Source organism: Myotis lucifugus, unplaced genomic scaffold, assembly GCF_000147115.1.
Source record: "Myotis lucifugus unplaced genomic scaffold, Myoluc2.0 scaffold_24, whole genome shotgun sequence".
NCBI lineage: Eukaryota > Metazoa > Chordata > Mammalia > Chiroptera > Vespertilionidae > Myotis > Myotis lucifugus.
Genome location: NW_005871072.1, coordinates 4,302,061 through 4,308,627, shown reverse-complemented (window position 1 = coordinate 4,308,627; position 6,567 = coordinate 4,302,061). Strand labels below are relative to the sequence as shown.

General features: G+C 37.4%; 2 pseudogenes; one reads left to right on the top strand and one right to left on the bottom strand.

Annotated features, from left to right (window-relative positions):
* Nucleotides 1-1,362: 1,362 nt before the first annotated feature.
* Nucleotides 1,363-1,681, top strand: LOC102429778 (annotated as a pseudogene).
* A 2,429-nt stretch (nucleotides 1,682-4,110) lies between these two features.
* Nucleotides 4,111-4,700, bottom strand: LOC102429471 (annotated as a pseudogene).
* Between the last annotated feature and the right edge of the window lie 1,867 nt (nucleotides 4,701-6,567).

Sequence of the window (6,567 nt, the reverse complement as noted above, 5' to 3'; positions counted from 1 at the left end):
AAGATGTTAACCGTTTACTTTTCTATATATGAATATATTATTATTATTATAGCAATTATAGGATATACAATAGCGCATAAGATGTAAAATATAATTATATATATAAAATGTAACTATAAGTAATTATATATGTATATATAATTATACTTGATATAATTAATCAACATATTTAATATCTGATTATTATATATTATGGATTCTTGATTAATTTATTTAGTAAAGGAGAAAAAATTTCTTCAATTGCTTGTATTTTCTTTAAGCAACATCCCAACTGGTTTATTGTGCATGACAGTTAATAAACCGTAACTAACTGAAGTCTAACCTCCAAATGTACTAGTGTCTCCATTCCTGTCAATCCCCTGAATTATACCACCAGCTGTCCAAAAGGACAGGTTAATGATTGTTGCTGAAATAAACCCTATTCTGTCACAACTGAATGCCTCTGCTGGTTTAAGTGAAGAGGAATATAGGATAGGAAAATGGTGATAACCCATTGTATTGCATAAATCTTGCTTTCCAACATCCGTCAGAGGAAAACACAGACACAAAAGGGAATATTTGAGATGTCAAGGGTGATTTCTGCATAAATGTTTCCTAGTGTTGTAAATGGAAAAATGTATGTCAGTGCTTTATTTTATTTCAGACACTAATTAATTGGGTCATATGCAGTAGTTTAACAATAAGAACAATTTTTATACCAATGTTTTTCTTCCATAATTCTAGATTTGAAAATTAATTTACCCATTTTATTAGTATTTCCTTGGTAAAGCAACACATAAAAAAAGACATGGATCAATGGAACAGACTAGAAAGCCCAGAAATAAACATACACATACAGTACATTAATTTATAACAAAGGAGCTGAGAATATACAATGGGGACAGGACAATCTCTTCAATAAACAGTATGGGGAAAACTAGACAGACACATGTATAAGAATGAAACCATACACAAAATGCAAAATGGATCAAATATTTGAACGTAAGACCTGAAACCATAAAACTCCTAGAGGAGAACATAGGCAGTAATTATCTTAATAGGCCTTGGTGATGGTTTTTTGGACTTGACACCAAAAACAAAGGTAATAAAAGCAAAATAAACAAGTGGGTTTACATAAACTAAAGAGCTCTGCACAGCCAAGAAATGATCAACTAAAACAAAACATGCAACCTATTAAATGGGAGGAGATATTTGCAAATGATGTATTTAATAAGTAATATACAAAAAATATATAAATATTCATACAACTCAATATAAAAACAAACAAACAAACAAAAAACATGCAGGGATTGGCTATTGGCAGTGTTGTTAAGCTCGTGTGTGGTGGTGTGTCGGTGGTAGCTGCAGCAAGAGTTTGGCGCTATGTCTCACACCATTTTGCTGGTATAGCCTACCAGCAGAACTTCTGCTGACTATGAATCAGTGAATGAATGCATGGAAGGCGTTTGTAAAATGTATGAAGAACATCTGAAGAGAATGAATCCCAACAGCCCCTCTATCACATATGATATCATCCAGTTGTTTGATTTTATCGATGATCTGGCAGACCTCAGCTGTCTTGTTTACTGAGCTGATAGACATACCAGCCTTATAACAAAGATTGGATTAAAAAGTAGATCTACGTGCTCCTTTGTTGACAGGCCCAACAGGCCGGGAAATAGTTGTGTTGGCAGCATTTGGGGGTGGGGGTGGGCTTGGAACACAGGTGTGTACACTATCTGTAGTGGAAGTTTTGTATTGTAGTAATCCTGTTTCCATTTTGGTACATTCTAGCCAGGATTGAATGTATTAGATGAAATGTGAGGGTCTTGTTCAATCTGAACTCCCATCACCCTCTCTCTCTCTCTCTCTCTCTCTCTCTCTCTTACTTAAACATTGTTTTGATGACTTAGAAGGAAGTTTTTCTTTGTCAGTTAATGCTGATTCCAATCCTTCATATCTGCTTTATAACATTCACTCTACTAACCCTTCTTCAAGTTGGGTGGGAGGTAGTGACACAGTTTAATTATGTGCTAAGATAAAGTCTTAGTGAAAAACAAATGTTCTTTGGTAAAAAAAAAAAAACAAAAAAAAACCAAAACAAAGTACACACACACAAAAACACCTACAATTAATCCAATTAAAAAATGGGCAGAGTAATTCAATAGACATTGTCCAAAGAAGGCAATACAAATGGCCAACTGACACATGAAAAGATACTCCATATCACTAATAACCACAGAAATGAAAATAAAAATCACAGTGAGATATCACCTCACACCTGTAATAATGACTATTACCAAAAACACAAAGGTAACAAATGTTGGCGAGGATGTGGAGAAAAGGGAACCCTGTGCAGTGTTGGTGGGAAAACTGTATGGAAGTTCCTAAAAAAAATTAAAATAGAACTACCTCCCCAGCTGATTTTGCTCAGTGGATAGAGCTTCAGCCTGCAGACTGAAGGGTCCTGTATTTTATTTTGGTCAAGGGCACATGCTAGGGTTTCAGGCTTGATCCCCAGTGTGTGTGTGTGTGTGTGGGGGGGGGGGCAGGGAGGGACGGACATGCAGAAGGCAGCCAATCAATGATTCTCTCTCATCATTGATGTTTCTCTCTCTCCCTTCCTCTCTGAAGTCAATAAAAAAATATATTTAAAAAAGTAGAATGACCATGCTATCTAGCAATTCCATTTCTGGATAATTATTTGGGGATAATTATCTGAAGAAAAGGAAAACCACTACCTTAAAATGATAAATGTACCCATGTGCATTTCAGCATTATCTATGATAGCCAAGATATGGAGGCAAACTAAGTGTCCATCATCAGTGAGTAAATGCATATATGTATGTATTGTGTATAATGTATCTATGTATATAATATATGTATGCAAGTATGTGTTATGTATGCGTATGATATATGCATTCATGTATACATTATGTGTGTGAATAATATGTGTGTGCATGTATATGTTATATGTGTGTATGATATATATGCACATATATTATATATGTGTATAATATATGTATATATGTGTATATATCATATGCATGTGTATAATATATGTAATGAGTTATTGTTCAGACATAAAAACCAATGAAATCTTGCCATTTATGATAAATAAATGGACCTTGAGAGCATTATGCTAAGTGAAATAAAGTCAGAAAGAGAAAGCCAAGTACTTTATGGTCTCAGTAATATGTGGAATCTAAAGGAAAACAACATGAAAGAAAAAAAAGTTCATATTACTGAGAAGAGATTTGTTGTTGTCAGAGACTGGCAGGGATGGTAGGTTGTGGGTGGGTGAAAAAGATAAAAAAGGCTTAAAAAGTACAAACCTCCAGTAATAAAATAAATTAGTTATGAGGTAGTAATATACAGCATGATGGCTATAGTCAACACTATATATGAAAGCTTCTAAGAGAGTAAATCTTAAAAATTTTGTGGTGGTTTTTTTCACAATACATACAAATTTTAAATTATGTTGTACCCCTGAAACTAATATAAGGTTGTAGATCAATTACATCTAAATTGAAAAACCACCTCCAATGATTTTCCATTTAAAAATTAAAATATTTTATGAACCCTGTATGGTTTTGCAAAGCAATGTCACCCTAATAAATTCAATAAAAAAATAATAGACTATTTTCAATAAGGAAACAAAAAGAATTGCTGCCTCTTTTTTAAAAAAGGTAATTGCTATAAAAAAAGAGACAATAGGAAAAAGAGCTTTATTATATAGTTATATAATACTAGAGGCCCAGTGCACAAAATTCATGCACCGGGGTTGGGGACTGTCCCTCAGCCTGGACTGCACCCTCTCGCAATATGGGACTGCTGGCTCTAACTCTCACCTGCCTTCCTGATTGCCCCTAACTGCTCACCTGCCTGCCTGATTTTGCCCCTAAAACTCAAGCTTCTTCTTTTTTATTTTTAATATTTATATTTATTCTTTATTTTTTATTTTAAAATTCAAGTTTCTTGAGAACATGAGGCGTTTAACATTATTCCATTTTCCTCACAGAGAGCTAAGAATGGTAAACACAGAAAATACTTAATACTTATGGGTTTCTATACAAACACTTTCCAACCAGGAATGTTTTATTTTTATAATTAAGAAACATTTCCAATTTTTATTCATAAAATTAATCCAAACAGCAACAATAGATATACAGAGCCACATATCAGTAACAAACCAGGAAGGAAACAAAATATTCCAGAGACATCTTGAACAATTTTAAAGGAATACACACCAAGCTAAAAACGTACAGCTAAACCGTGGTTACACAACAGGTTACATTTATTCCTGCATTTTCTCAATAAGTTCTTCTTTATATTTGGCTTTCTCTTTTCCAACTTGTTGAGATTTGGCTTTGCATTCAAGAATTTTTTTTCCGATCTTTGTCCAGTTTTAGCCTGGTGATAACCACCTCGCTGGGGTGCATGCCCACGTGGACAGTTGTGCCGTTAGCCTTGCACTGCACCCGCTCCATGTAGATGACATATTTTTTTCTGTGCACCTGTCCTACCTTTCTGACTTGCTGACCTTTGTAGTGTCCTCGAACCACCTGGACTTCATGGTCCTTGTGGGTGGGCATGGTGCGGACATTGTACTTCTGCTGCAGCTCCTTGGAGAGCGGGGAAGACATGATCTTGCGGCCCACATGAGAGGGGGCATTGAAGTGGTGTTTGCGGTCCGAGGTCACCAAGGGATTGAACTTCATGGTACCCGTCTGGCGCTGGAAGTACTCCCCAACCAGGAAAGTAGAATGTTCAGATTTCAGGCATCAGGTGCTATTAGCAGGATTTCTATCACAATTAAACTCTAAATCTGAGCTCTCAACAGTCTGGACAAACTGCCCTTCACTATCTCCAAAGATTTTATTTGTCACTATCCCATTTTCCTCCACTTCAAACCAAGGTAACAAATGAAACCTTTAATTCTGATCTTCCTCGCTGCAAGGGAAAGGCAAACCTCAATCGAAATAATTTCCCACCAGAAGTCACATCCAGATACAGCAAGACTGAGGACTATAGGGCTGACTATGTACATGCGCAATAACAGGCTCACATTCTAGTGGTAGGCGCCCAGGCATCCTCCACAATCCCACAATCCTCTGGTCGCATACTTCAGGTTTTTCCAGTGCCTCCTTAAGTGGTGTTTCCTTCAGTCACGTTGCAACATCCAGGGCCTCTAGTTGGAGAGGATTTTTCTGTTCTTTGAAGTTGATAGGTGTTTCCTATTTGGAATCAGTGAAGTTTCGGGAGAACTGCCGCTGCCATGGACATGTCGGTCCCAAGCGCACTCATGAAACAACCGCCCATTCAGTCCACTGCTAGTGCAGTCCCAGTTCACAATGAGAAAGGTACTGTGCTGAGCCCTTTTCCAATCGGATCTTCCTCTTCCTTTCCCAGCACACTCCAACCCTACTCCAGGCTGACCACCCCAACCCCACAGACACTTAAGACCTTCCCCCCTATTTCTTTGACTTTTCCCTATCAAACTCGCACCCTATTGCATTGCCTACGGGCGCCCCTAACCTTTCCCTGGGGGCCGGCCAGCCTGGGCTAAGGGCCATGGTGTTCTGGTCTCTGGTTGTTCCAGTCGTGACGGCATTATAGTAACTGGCTTTTTATATAGAGAGATAGTTAAAGTCATAAAAGTCATAAATGAAAATGGTCAAGACTTTATCAAGGTGCATGCAAGAGAATATCAAGGAGTAAATATACTAGCTACCTAGCTGACGTCTGTGGAGAGGCTTTCATGTGCCAAACCTGTTGCCAAACACAGTAATTAGGTTATTTGTAGTTTCTTTAAAGATGAACAAAACAGAAACAAAGTGAGTATCAGTTAAATACTGCTCCTATTTTACAGATTGGTTCATGGAAGATGAAACAGCAAGTTAGAGGTACCATTGTTCTTTAAATCCAGATTTTTCTAATCCAGAATCTGGACTGTAAATCACTGCTTATTGTGTCACTGAAGAAATGCACAAAACCACAGATTAGTTTGTGTGTTGTACTTTGTGCAGCAAATGACAGAATCTACCTCTTTGTGATGGATGTGAATGCATACTCAATAGGCTTGTACCCTCAGGTACTACCACAATTAGGCGACAGTGCCTTCCAGAAGCCAACCATAATGCATCCTCAGAGCTCATCTGCCAGACTGTGGTTCCAGAAATATTGGCAGATAAGTCTAAGCTCCACGAAGCTCTATTTCTGGTTCTCATCTTAAATGGAAGACAGGGTGTTTAGACCATGGAGGTTGTTGAAAACTCTGTAATGATTTATTGTATGTACCCCCTCTGGTGAATGCATCTCCTTTTTGTTTGTTTATTTGTTTGTTGTTTTTTAATCTGTACTTTATTATTTTGCATTTTATCTTTATTGTTGAAAGTATTACAAGTATCCCTTTTTTTCCCCATTGATCCCCTCCACCCCAGCCCTGCCCCTCCCAGGCCTTCATCACACTACTGTCTGTGTCCATGGGCTATAGTATGCATATAAATTCTTTGGTTAATCTTCTCCTCACCCACCCACACCCACCCCATCTTCCCTCTGAAATTCATCGGTCTGTTCCATGCTTCT